The sequence below is a fragment of the Thamnophis elegans genome, chromosome 16, assembly GCF_009769535.1.
Source record: "Thamnophis elegans isolate rThaEle1 chromosome 16, rThaEle1.pri, whole genome shotgun sequence".
Taxonomy (NCBI): domain Eukaryota; kingdom Metazoa; phylum Chordata; class Lepidosauria; order Squamata; family Colubridae; genus Thamnophis; species Thamnophis elegans.
The window spans coordinates 19,029,364-19,043,151 of NC_045556.1; the positions used below are offsets into that span (position 1 = coordinate 19,029,364).

The following is a 13,788-nucleotide window of genomic DNA, read 5'->3' on the forward strand; positions in this document are numbered from 1 at the left end:
AAAAATATCTCAACTAGCAATCCTATCTTTGAACGAGAAAAATCTATGTGAGCAGGAATGTTTGCATTTTATGGAGATGTTTCATTTTCCCTCCTAATTGTTCTGTGGAGACTTGGCTGACAAACAAGAAGCAGAAATTGCACACAATGCGGCACAACAAAATAGTTGTTACAGGTAGAGTACAGCCAGTCCCAAAGGTCCATTTTTCATAAGAAACTTGGCAGGGTTGTTTCTTTTTCTTTCAGTAAAAGAGAAATAGATGTAACTTCTCTCACAACTCCTGCAATCTCTTTCCAAAGACCTGGCCCAAACTGAAATTTGCTTTCTAATGGAAACAAAAGCAGATAAACTTCAATTGGAAAACAAATTTTAGTTTGGGCAGTGTCTTTGGAAGGCGGTTGGAGGAGTTGTGATGGCTGTGCCCCGGGTTTCCTTAGTGCAGGGGTCAGCAATCAATGGCTCTGGAGCCGCACGTGGCTCTTTCATCCCTCTGCTGCGGCTCCCTGTTGCCTGTTGGCTCCACAACTGATAGGGCTTTTAGGACAGGTATAGGAAAAAGGATGCTGTACTAGGAAGAGACTCTATGGTGGGGGAATCGGACTTCCGGTCGGCAGAGGAATTGAATAGGGGGCTTCCGGTTAGGACCTTTGTGGCTCTTTGGGTGCTTAAGGTGGCCAACACCTGCCTTAATGTAATGTGTTAACTTTGATTTTGGGGATCCTGGTCCATGTCTTCCCTGAGGTCCAAGTTTGTAGGAGAATAGCAGGCAGAGCTAAGGGTGGAGTTAAGTGTGTTAGCAGTTTGGAGTCATTATGTTGTCACAAACAGTCTTAGGTCCAATTCAGTGCTGACTTTTAGTTGACTACAGTTTTGTGTATAGACTTGAGTGATAAATCCAGTTTGAATTGCAACTTGACATATATGGTCCTGACCCTTTGCACCTGACACCCAAGTAGTTACACTCACCACCCAAGTACAATAGAATAGGATACAAGTAAAGTGGGATACCAGTTGGAGACCATGTGAGCTTCTGAAGAAAAAGCGAGATATAACTGTTAATAAACGATAAAAAATAAATGAAGTTATTACTAAGAATGTGTTGCAGTCCAGAAACACTGTCCAATTTTACTTGTTTTACTTAAAGACTAGCTCAGGGGTCAGGACCTTAAACACTCAAAGAGTCAAAAAGGTCCTAACCGGAAGCCCCCTCCCTGTTCAATTCTGGAGCTGCCCGGAAGTCCAGTTCCCCCAGTCTCCTCCTAGCACGACATTCTTTTTCATCTACCTGTCCAAACCGAAAGCCCTATCAATTGTGGAGCTCACCGGCGACAGGGAGTGGCAGCAGAGGGATGAAAGAGCCACATGCAGCTCCAGAGCCGCAGGTTGCCAACCCCTGGGCTAGCTGGTTTATTACTGAACTCACCGCTCAACCCAGAATGAAATTTGAAAGACAGGTAGAACTTTTTTTTTAAGTTTTCAATTTCTAACTTATTTCTTCTTTCCCAGTCTTGATAATGCTCACTTGAAGAATCAGTGGCCAGTTCTGGGGTGTAATGCAGCATTTTGATTTCTTGTAAGTGGTTTGGAGAGGAGAAGAGGAGGAAGTGGTTGAAGGGACATTTCTGCACCTTGAAAATATCAGGAAGCAAAGGGGGAAAAAAACCAGCCAGGTTTTATGGCTTGCTGGGTAATTTGATATATTTGGAAACTGTTAAGGGAGAACGGACAGGATGTGTGGAAATAGGCAGAGTTACTTCCTCATGGCTGCAGATTAATAGAAACTGTGTGTAAAGTTTCAAAGTGGATAACTCCAGTGGGGTGGGAACATGAAATCTCAGGTTAAAAGAAAGGAAAAGAAAAGAGGAAATCGCATGTTTTCTATGAAAAAAGCAACATTTTTGACGAGTTTTGTGGCAAATGGGATTCAGAGTTAAGTCATGTGTGATGATCTTGACATTTGAAGAAAGGAGAAGAAAACAAAACCTGCAGATTCATCAGTGGGTTCAATTTAGCTGTAGATGAAACTTGTTCTTTCTTTAAAAAATTCATTGAAGAATGAATTGTTGATCTTTGGAAGTCTGCAGAAGAAATTCAAACCGGGCGGGGATCTAAATCTGAGAAGTAAAAATAATAATAATCTGAGGTTGTGAAATCGCATTGTTGTATGGTCTTATTTTATCAAAGTCGGTTTGGTTTTGGGACACGGATGGGACTTTTTTGTTGGGTACTGTCTCTTGATAGAGATGTGAGAGTACCAGCATCTGTTATCTGAAGCTGTCCTTGATTTCAACATTTGTTTTAAGTTCAGACCAAGGAGAAATGCCCCTAGGTCAGGGGTCAGGGGTTAAACCCTCAAAGAGTCACAAAGGTCCTAACCAGAAGCCCCCCTCCCCCCCATTCAATTCTGGAGCCGACCTGGAAGTCCAGTTCCGTCACCATAGAGTCTCCTTCTAGCGCAGCATCCTCTTTCCTCTGCCGACCGGAGGTTTGGTCCCCCCCACCCACCATAGAGTCTCTTCCTAGCACAGCATCCTTTTCCCCCTACCTGTCCTAAGCAAAAGCCCTATCAATTGTGGAGCCAACCGGAGACAGGGAGCTGCAGCAGAGGGATGAAAGAGTCACATGCGGCTCCAGAGCCGCGGGTTGCCGACCCCTGCCCTTGGTGAGACATTTCAACCATTCTCAGATCATGACAAAGTCTTCTTTGCAAATTTCTCTCTGTGTCTATAATTCCCTGGTTGGACATCCTTCCTTTCCAAGATCTAAGCAGTTTTGGGGTTTGGAAAGGTCATATCTGATGGCCGACTCTGCTTGTACTTTTTCTAAAAAATCCACCTATTTTTCAACAAACTGATAAGAAGCTCTCTCAGCAATGTGAGTTACAATAATAAGAGCCCGACTTTCAGTTTGTAGAAAACATTTAATGGAATGTCTCTATTTGAAGGCCTGCCCAAGCCAAGTGGTTTTAAAGACTCAGAGGGGGGGAATAGCAAGGATATTTGGCATTGATTGCCTACAGTTTAGGCAACAGGTGTGACAGGCAATCATTCATCCAGCCATGTTTTCCCCTCATTTTCCCTGATGAGATGCAACTATTAAAGCTAGATATACTTACTTTACCATATCACTGTATGCTTTATATTCATATCAGTGATTGAATAATTAAGAGCACAGTTTGTATGGAGCTTGCAAACCGATGCAAATTTACCAATGCTTTCTTCTCTCTTTTTGATATCAGGCTATCAAGTTTCAGATTTGAAGTCCTTGTCGTGGATTTGGGTTGGGTATTTATGTTTTAAAGAAATGTCTTCCCGTGTGTCCTTCCTTCCTTCCTTCCTTCCTTCCTTCCTTCCTTCCTTCCTTCCTTCCTTCCTTCCTTCCTTCCTTCCTTCCTTCCTTCCTTTCTCTTGAGACATTGATACTTTGAAATAATCCTCATTTTAAATAAGAGGAAAATCCCTCTCTCCCTTTTCTATCCTCCCATCCCCTTTTTCTTCCTCCCTCCCACCTCTTTCTTTCTTTCTTTCTTTCTTTCCTTCTTTCCTTCCTTCCTTCCTTTGACTGCCCATCTACCAGAAGGAACCCTGATACACACGAGGTTTCTTGTTGGAAGATACCCTGAAGCTGATTTATTAATCTGATTTGTTTCATATTTTTGATCTTGTTTCAGCAGTGGTCCAAATGAGGAAAGGATTAAGAGAAAGATGCAATATAATGCAATGAAATGAAATGGATACACTGTGTTCCGATAGCCAACATTATTGGAATTTCCCAGTTAGAACCGCTTTAAATCTCATTTTCCCATCCTCACCTGCAGCATCATTTTTAATACTTCCTCACATATTAAAAAGAAATTGAAACACACTTGAAATATAGAGAGATTTTCTATTCTGGGGAATAAATGGAGGTCATTATCTAGCTCTTCTGGAGCTGTCACGGACTGAGATGATTCATCACGTATAAAGATGCTTTTGCAAATATTTGCATTGCACAATAGAAAATTAGCAAGAGGGGCTTAGAAGAACTTACAAAGAATTTCACTGGTTCTTTGGCCAAAGGAGAATTCAAGAAGTCTTGAAAGGAAAAAGAAATATTTGGTGCAAGTCCTAGCCTGCTCTTTTCCTTAGTAAGCAACAGTAAATTCGAGACCTAGAAAAAAAATTAAGAGATATCATTTTACCTACATGTTTCATTGTGTGATTTTTATCCCATTTCTGAAGTTTGAGAAATAACTTGCACACTCAGTTTCTGGTACAATGTAGAAAGAATAGAAACTCACCCCGTTTCCTAATCCCATATACAAAACAAAACAGTAACAACAGCGAAAACTCAAATACTCCAATTTTCATTCATTTAACATGCTTTAGGTTGGGTGAATTGTTACCTTGCCGTGTCATTTTCTTTGTGGGGGTGGGGTGGAGGGGGAAATGGCTTATTGTGTCAGATGAATCATAGAATGAAAGACCCTTAGGGCCAAAAAGGGACCTTGGAGGTCTTCTAGTCCAACCCATTTTCGTGTGGAAAATGGTCATTTTTTTTTCAGTGCCATTGTAACAGTCGCTAAATGAATTGTAAGTCGTAGACTTGCCCGTATTGCAGATGCTGAGAATGGATAGTGAGCATCCCTCGCCCAGATAGCATTTAAGGTAGCATTTAAACTGAACAAACAGGCATCCACCACTACGCCACAACAGAATCATAACTCATCAGCTCACAAGATATTGGACCACGTCTCAACAGCCAGCCAAGCAAATAGCCCGAAACCTGACCATGACTCTCCCAAGGGTGCTTTTTCAAGAAGCACCTGGACTTTCTGGTTTTTTTTGAGGACATTTCGCTTCTCATCCAAGAAGCTTCTTCAGAGCTGAAGAAGCTTCAGAGCTGAAGAAGCTTCTGGGATGAGAAGCAAAACATTATCCTACTTGTTTTCCCCAAAGGCTGAACTTGGCTGATGATTTGATCTAGGACAGGGAGGGCTAACCTTTTTGTTGTCGCCTGATGAAAGGGCACACATGCCCCGCACCAATAACGCAATGCACACATGACACCCCACACACGCCCCGTCTTCTGTGCATGCCCATGAACCCCCATTCTCCCCCCACATATGTGCATGCGACCCTCCCCCCCCTCACACCCCATTTTGGGCCTAGTAGGCTTCCCTGCAGCCTCCTGGGACCAAAAATAGGCCAGAGGGGGAGTACGCATGCACACTCATCTCCCACATGCACCCTGCCCTCTGTGCATGTATGGCAGAGACCCAAGAATCCACTGGCTGGTGGGAGGTGCATGCACATGTGTGGTGGAGCTGAGCTGGGGTGACGGCTAGCATGCCCGCAGAGAGGGCGATGCGTGCCATTTGTGGTACGCATGCCACGGGTTCGCCATCATGGATCTAGGATGATCTTATTAAACCTGCGTTTTTCAACCTTGGCAACTTCCGGTGGTGGGCTTCAACTCTTAGTAGACCAGAGATGGCCACCATACTCGTGGCCAACACTGACAATTGAAGTCCAGACATCTGAAAGTTATTAATGTTGAGAAGCAATGCATTAAATCGCATTTTGAGAGCACAGGATAATTGACAGGGAGAGCATCTTGCAATGACATGAAACAGATTCAAGTTCACCTCTCTTTGATCATCCAATTTACTGATGGAACATCGCTTTCCTATTCCACGTAATTGCTTTTAAGAGAGGGAGCAAGGCTCTTCGTTGACTTTGTACATCTGTGCAGACGGTCAAGGAGAAGGGAAAATTTGCCATTCCCCTCACTGTAACGAAACCAAAGGGACACGGTGGCTCAGTGGGTAAGCTTGTTGATCAGAAAGGTCGACAGTTTGGCGGTTCGAATCCCTAGTGCCACATAATGGAGTGAGCTTCCGTTACTTGTCCCAGCTTCTGCCAACCTAGCAGTTCGAAAGCATGTAAAAATCCAAGTAGAAAAATAGGAACCACTTTTGGTGGAAAGGTAACAGCCTTCCGTGCGCCTTCAGCGTTTAATCATGCCAGCCACATGACCATGGAGACATCATCGGACAGCACTGGCTCTTTGGCTTTGAAATGGAGCTGAGCACCACCCCCTAGAGTTGGGAATGACTAGCACGTAAGTGCAAGGGGAGCCTTTATCTTTTAACCAAACTAAATTTTAAAAGATGCATGGAAAGGTGGATCAGATTGTCTGCCTTGTATGGCCAACCTTTAGCCTGGTTTTTAAGATCCAGCATTTTGTTCTCTTGATTGCATCTAAGTAAACCTGTTATCAAATTTGTTCACGTTCTAATCTTCATCCTTCGTTGGCAGGACTTCTGTTTCTAGATCTTTCGTCTTACACCCAGAGGAATCAAAAAGAGCTGAGCATAGAACTGTAGATTGAAGATTAAAGGCCCATATCAAATCTTATTACCTGGAGAGAAAGAGAGATAATAAATCTTCCATCTTGCTCTGTTCAGGGGAAAAAAAAGAGAGAGAGAGTTTTCCCACACATACCTCTTATTCTTTTTAAGTTAGGGAAGGTTGCAATGGAAGAAGGAGATTTGGGTCCTTGCTAAAACTAAAATTAAAATAAATCCTTGACTGCTCCATTTTGCTATTTTTGGTGAACGGAAGACAATTTCTTCATTCTCCGTAGCCTTATAATCACTGCTTTCAACTTTTAAAAAAATATAGCTCTCATTGTTCTTCAGCATAATTGTGACATTATATATTTTTCAACCGTTTTAACTTATTGTGTGCTGTCTTAAGAAGGAACAGATATGATTATGCATACTAAAATGTGTTTACCCCCATATTAACCTGATAATTTTGTTATTGCAGATACCAGATTTGGTGTCTCTGTAATTTAATAACAGAACTATGATCTACATTAGATTGGTTATCTGGCTGTCTTTTGCTGTCACAGGGAACAGGGCTGGTTCATTTAATTTGCAAATGAAGTAGTGTAGCTACATTTTGCCACGTATATCTTGAAAACCTGAATCTTTCTTTGTAATTTTGCTCAAGGATGCCGAGCACTGATAGCTGTATATTCCAAGAAGATTCAACATGATTGCTTCATGCTGAACAGTGCAGACGAATGTGATTAAAAAGATCAGATTTCTTGTAAATGGAATAGAAATTAAAAACAAACAAACGAAGAAGCATTTTTTGGGGAGCAAAAACAAAGCTTGACATTTTTCCACCTTAACTTTTTTGTTTTCTCACGATTGCTATTTGTTTTCAATTATATTTTTGTTGCATATTTATAAGACTCTAGCTTGTTTAGCTTTAATGACGCTCTATAGGGCAATTCTATGCATGCCTGTTCCATTGCTGGGATTCAAAAGTTTTTACTACTGGTTCTGTGGGACTGGCTTGGTGGGTGTGGCAGGGGAAGGATACTGTAAAATCCCCATTTCCTCATTATCAGCTGGGACTCGGGAGGCAGAGAATAGATGTGGGCAGGACCAATCAGAGGTGATATTTACTGGTTCTCCGAACTACTCAAAATTTACGCTACCAGTTCTCCAGAACTGGTCAGAACCTGCTGAATACCACCTCTGGTCTGTTCAGAAGGCTTGCTTCAGGGAAATAACGAGTCTGGCACCTCTATAACTGTCTGGTTTGGTTCTGCAACCCAACAAGACATTCACAGACTTCAGAGGATAATTAGAATAGCAGAAAAAACAATTGCTACCAATCTGCCTTCCATTGAGGACCTGTACACTGCAGGAGTCAAAAAGAGGGCTATGAAAATATTTACAGACCCTTCACATCCTGGACATAAATTGTTTCAACTCCTACTTTTAAAACAACACTATAGAGCACTGCACAACAAGACAACTAGACACAAGAACAGTTTTTTCCTCGAACGCCATCACTCTGCTAAACAACTAATTCCCACAATACTATCAAACTATTTACTAAGTGTGCATTACTATTGCTATCTTCTCATCGTTCCTATAACTCATCTCCTCCCACTTATGACTGCAGGACTGTAACTTTGTTGCCTATGATTTATATTGATATTAATTATTTCCAGATTGCTTATTTGTACCCTATGACTATTGTTAAGTGTTGTACCTTATGATTCATGACGAATGTATCTTTTATTTTATGTACACTGAAAACACATGCACCAAAGACAAATTCCTTGTGTGTCAATCACACTTGGCCAATAAAGAATTCTATTAATGTTTGGAAGCATGGAACTTCCAGATGACTTGACGCTTGGCTGACACCAAACTGCATTAGCTCCAAGGAAGGAAGCCATTGTTCGTTAGACATACTTGTTTTATTGGAACTTAATGTCATCGCCAGGATGAGGAAAGTTTGTGAACCGTGTAGGACTGCAACTTCGTGATATAAATAGCTTCATTTAATCAACATGTCTTGTCTTCTCCAATGTGGTTACCCCCAACCCAGATTGATGGGAATTGTAGTGAAACGTTTATGGAAGGCTATCAAATTGCAGAAAGCTAGTTTATTATAATGGTGTCGTGGCCTGCCAACAGCCAGCAGAGCTGGCAGCAGATTTAGACAGTGAAGAGGTTAGGGAGGAACATGAGCCAGTCCTGGAGTCTGGAGAAGGCTCTGATGAGGGCTCTGCATTGGAGGCAGAGAGGGGGCCGGGGCGTCTAACAGTTATCAGCTGCCTTCAGAGTCAGACATCAGTGAGGCAGAGGAACAGCTGGAGCCTGTTCCCAGTGTGCGCATGCGCAGAGTTGCCAGATGAAGGGAACAGGGGTCTACTTGGGAGTAAGGCCACAGGTGGATGATGAATGCCCCCCCCCGGAAATAAAATAAAAGAGGGGCGAAAGTGGAGTGGAGTTTGCAGGAGAGAATTAGTTCGCTTAATTGGTTCGTGACTCTCCGAGATTCCTTGCCACGTTTTGCAGATATCGACCTGGCAGCTCTCCAAGCCAGATGAGGTCTGTGACTATAAATCCTCTCTTGAAAGACTTTGCTGGATGTGAATGAGCAGAATTGACAGGAAATTAATAAAAGGGTTTTTTGTCAGGACAAGGAGTTTTCTTCATGCTCTTGGGAAGCCTAGGCTATTTTAGTCTTCCTCCTTATTTTCCTTGAAGGTAATGGTGTATTGAGCACAGAAACTCTTGCAGAGTTCTGCCGCTAAGACTGGTCGGTTTGTTTTTTGAATTAAGTCTCAGTGTAATTCTTCATCAATTTATATGTGCTTATTTATTCACTTTTTTTTGCCAGCCTCAATTAAAAGATTCTTGGCAGTAACAATCATAACAATGAAATGTTCCCGTTACCATTAAAATGAGCTAAAAAAATAAAAATAAACTACAGATCACATAAAAAAAATCCACCAGCCCTAAAGCAATGAAAATAGAGACTGACTCTTAAAAGTTCAGCTTATTAATTTATAGCCACAATCTAAAAATAAAGATTTTTAAGCACTATGAGAAGAAGCAGAAAATAGAAACAGAAATGATAAAGAATAGACAGACAGACAGAAAGACAGACAGATAGATAGATGAATAAATGTAGAGATTGCTATAGATGATATGTAGAGACAGAAATATGTAAGAATGTATATATATATGTATGTAGATAGATATATAGCAATAGCAATAGCAGTAGACTTATATACCGCTTCATAGGCCTTTCAGGCCTCTCTAAGCGGTTTACAGAGAGTCAGCATATTGCCCCCAACAATCTGGGTCCTGTATATATTTTCTTTCTTTCTATCTATCTTCTATCATCTATATCATCTATCTATCATCTATCTGTCTGTCTGTCTATCCATTTATCTATCTATCATGTCATCTATTTGTCATCTATCTTCTGTCTGTCATTTATCTATCTATCATCCATCCATCCATCCATCCATCCATCCATCCATCCATCCATCCATCCATCCATCCATTATCTATTATCTATCTATCTATCTATCTATCTATCTATCTATCAATCAATCAATCATGCCATCTATTTATCATCTATAATCTCTGTCATCTATCATATCTATCTATCTATCTATCTATCTATCTATCTATCTATCTATCTATCTATCTATCTATCATGTCATCTATTTATCATGTCATCTATTTATCATCTATAATCTATCTATCTCTTTCTATCTATCTGTCTGTCTGTCTGTCTGTCTGTCTGTCTGTCTGTCTGTCTGTCTGTCTGTCTATCTATCTATCTATCTATCTATCTATCTATCTATCTATCTATCTGTTTATCTATCATGTTATCTATATCTATCTATCTATCTCTATCATGTCATCTATTTATCATTATCTATCTATCTATCTATCTATCTATCTATTTATCTATCTGTCTGTCATCTATTTACTATCTATCTATCTATCTATCTATCATCTATCTTTATCTATCATGTCATCTATTTATCATCTATCATCTATCTGTCTGTCTGTCTATCTGTGTCTGTCTGTCTGTCTATCTGTCCGTCAGTCCACCCACCCACCCACCCACCCACCCAATCCATCCATCCATCCATCCATCCATCCATCCATCCATCCATCCATCCATCTATCTATCTATCTATCTATCTATCTATCTATCTATCTATCTATCTATCTATCTATCTGTCATCTATCTATCTATCTATCTATCTATCTATCTATCTATCTATCTATCTATCTATCTATCTATCTATCTATCTATCTACTCTCTCTCTCAGATTCAGTGTCCCTAAACAGCATAAGAATGAAATATATAGATAATTCTCTCCTTTTTTCAGTTTCCATTCATTGTTTCTTGTCCTGCCTTCAACTGCTTTAGAGAATATGTTGACCCCCTCCTCTTTATGGAGCCCCTCAAATATTGGAACACTGTCACTGTCATGTCACCCCTAGTCCTTCTTTTCTCTAGGCTAGCCATATCCAATTCCTGCAACCGTTCTTCACACATTTTTGTTTCCAGGCCTTTAATCACCTCAGTTGCTCTTCTCTGCATTTTTTCCAAAATCTCAACATCTTTTTTGGGGTTTTTTTTTTTGCATTTTGTCTCAACATCTTATCTATTTATATTTTCCTTTTCCACTTTCTTGAAATACTATCAGTTTCCTTTTGTTGACAAGGGAAGGTTCTTCTAAAAATACATATATTTAGTTTAGGGAGACAACTTTATATATTTTTTTGTCCAGGATGTGGTGAAAGCTGCCTCGTTCCCAACTTAGAGCCAATGATGATTGAACGAAGGTCAAAATAACTATTTTTTCCACTTACTAGTTCTTGAAAGAAACAAGATTCATGGTTTCAAATATTAAATTAGAGAGAATGAAAGCAAGACCTCATAAACAATTTATAAAGGCAATTGAGAGAAATAAGTTGTGATAAGCTTCTCCTGCTTTGAAGTGTCTTCTAATCATTGACCTTCTTTCTTTGCTTGACTTAAAAGTGGAAATACATACATACATACATACATACATGCATGAATGCATGCATGCATGCATGCATACATACATACATAATTTTCTCCCACCCCGAAAAGATCAGATTCCTGCTCAAGCAGGAAACCCTATACCATTCTGGACAAGTAGTTGTCCAGTGTTTTCTTAAAAACCTCCAGTGATGGAGCACCCATAACTTCTGGAGGCAAGTTGCTCCACTGATTAATTGTTTTCACTGTCAGGAAACTTCTCCTTAGTTCTAGGTTGCTTCTCTTTTTGATAAATTTCCAGACATTCCTTCCTGTCCTTCCTTCAGGTGGCTTTGGAGAATAGGTTGACCCCCTCTTCTTTGTGACAATCTTTGGTCTAATCCCTCTATGGTGGACTGAGCTGTCAGCTTCTTCCTTTGGATAAAATGTATTAATTGAAAAAGGTTGCTTCCGACTGATCATTTCAAAAAGAGCTTTCAGAATAGAAAACGGTCTGCAGCCTCTAGTTGTAAGGTCCTTCGTGAAGCTCATCCAAAGTTCAAAAGGCCATGGGAAGTCATTAGTTTAAACTTCTAGGAAGATGACTCTAGCTTGATCTGATGTTTGTGTTGAAGGAAAGAGAGGCTGAAAGGGATGATAATAAAAAGAGACAGGAGAGAGAATGAATGGTTAAGATCCAATTTATACACCTTGTCCTCAAGCACATTCACCAGTGACAGGCAACTCCTGTTATTCCTAAGACAATGAAGCTCTTGAAGATGACGAAAAGGTCTCTAATGTCTGTTTTTATTTAATTATTTATTTTGTCAAGCGTGTATAAGAGAACAGATATAAGTATAAACATGATTATGAATACAGGAAATGGATATAAATATGTGGGGACAGTAGGCATGTTGGTGTGCTTATGCACGCCCCCCCTTTACAGACCTCTTAGGAATGGGGTGAGGTCAACAGTAGACAGTTTAAGGTTAAAGTTTTGGGGGTTTGGGGAAGTCAGATAGAGCATTCCAGGCATTGACCACTCTGTTGCTGAAGTCCTATTTTCTGCAATCGAGTTTGGAGTGGTTTACCTTAAGTTTATATCTATTGTGTGCTTGTGTGTTGTTTCAGTTGAAGCTGAAGTAGTCATTGACAGGTAGGACCTTGTAGCAGATAATTTTGTGTACTACGCTCAGGTCAGACCGAAGTCGGTATAGTTCTAAATTTCAAGCCTGGTAGTGTAAGGTATTCTGTTGTGAGCAGAGGAGTGGAGGACTCTTCTCTTGGAATATCTCTGGACTTGCTCAATTGCATTAATGTCTGATATGCAGTGTGGGTTCCAGACAGATGAGCTGTATTCGAGAATAGGTCTAGCCAAGGTTTTATATACCCTAGTTTTTTATATACCCTAGTTTGCGGTACAATATTACTGGAGAAAAAGCTTTGCAAGATTAGGTTGACAACTCTTCATGCCTTTTTGGCAATGCTGTTACAGGGAGCTCTGGCACTTAGATCGTTAGAAATGAGTACTCCAAGGTCCTTGACAGAGTGAGGGTTTATGGGCATGGGAGCAAGCTAGCCAATTGACGATGGCATAAAGTAGTATTGTGGGTCTCCAGTCTGTAGAAAGTTCTCCTGTGCTCTAAGTAGATGGCCCTGTCATTTGGAAGATCAGTGATGGCGAACCTTTTCAGCACTGAGTGCCAAAAAGAGTGTGTGCTCCCTCCCCGGAAGAGAAGCTGCCAAGTGGGCATGCGTGGCCCGGCCACTTGTCTTCTGGTTACTGGCATTAATGCGCGTGCGATGATCAGCTGGCCGACACGCAAGTGCACCACAGAAATCAGAAGACCAGCTCTTTCAGTTTCCTGGACTGCTGCATGCGCAAAAAAACGATTGATTGCCGTGCACAACGCATGCCAGAAACCCAGAAGAGGAATGGGTGACACCACGCATGCCAGCCAATATGGCTCTGTGTGCACTTCAGGCATGCATGCCATAGGTTTGCCATCATGGGTCTAGGTCATCCTTCTTCAGCCTGTTTTAAAGCTTCCATATGTTCTGAGATTACTCTTCCCAGAAGTCCAACTAATTTACTCATTTGTTTTTATCCAACTTAGGAGGGTGGGAGTTCCAGAGAATCCAACAAGTGATAGTTTGAAACACCAACCCCATTTTTCTTCTAGGGGTTTTCCACTTCCACGCCTATTAGGGTGCCTGGATTGAGCTATTTCTTCCATGCACAATTTCTGGTTAACTCTAAATAAATTAGCTCCAAATGATTTACAACCTTTGGGAATTGCCATTGTATCATTTCTGGGAGACAACTGAAATAGCTTACCCTTCACTATTTTTATCCTCATGACTGGTGTGGAATCAAGAATTGATTTCCTTCCTAGTAAGAATAACATTAGCCTGTGAGGGTTTTTTTGTTGTTTTGTTTTGACTTTTCCACGTT

At 40.8% G+C, this 13,788-nt stretch overlaps 1 protein-coding gene across 1 annotated transcript in view; it reads left to right on the plus strand.

Annotated features, from left to right (window-relative positions):
* Positions 1-13,788, plus strand: part of MCTP2 (multiple C2 and transmembrane domain containing 2) — a 158,202-nt gene that overhangs the window by 19,805 nt on the left and 124,609 nt on the right. The window lies entirely within an intron of this gene.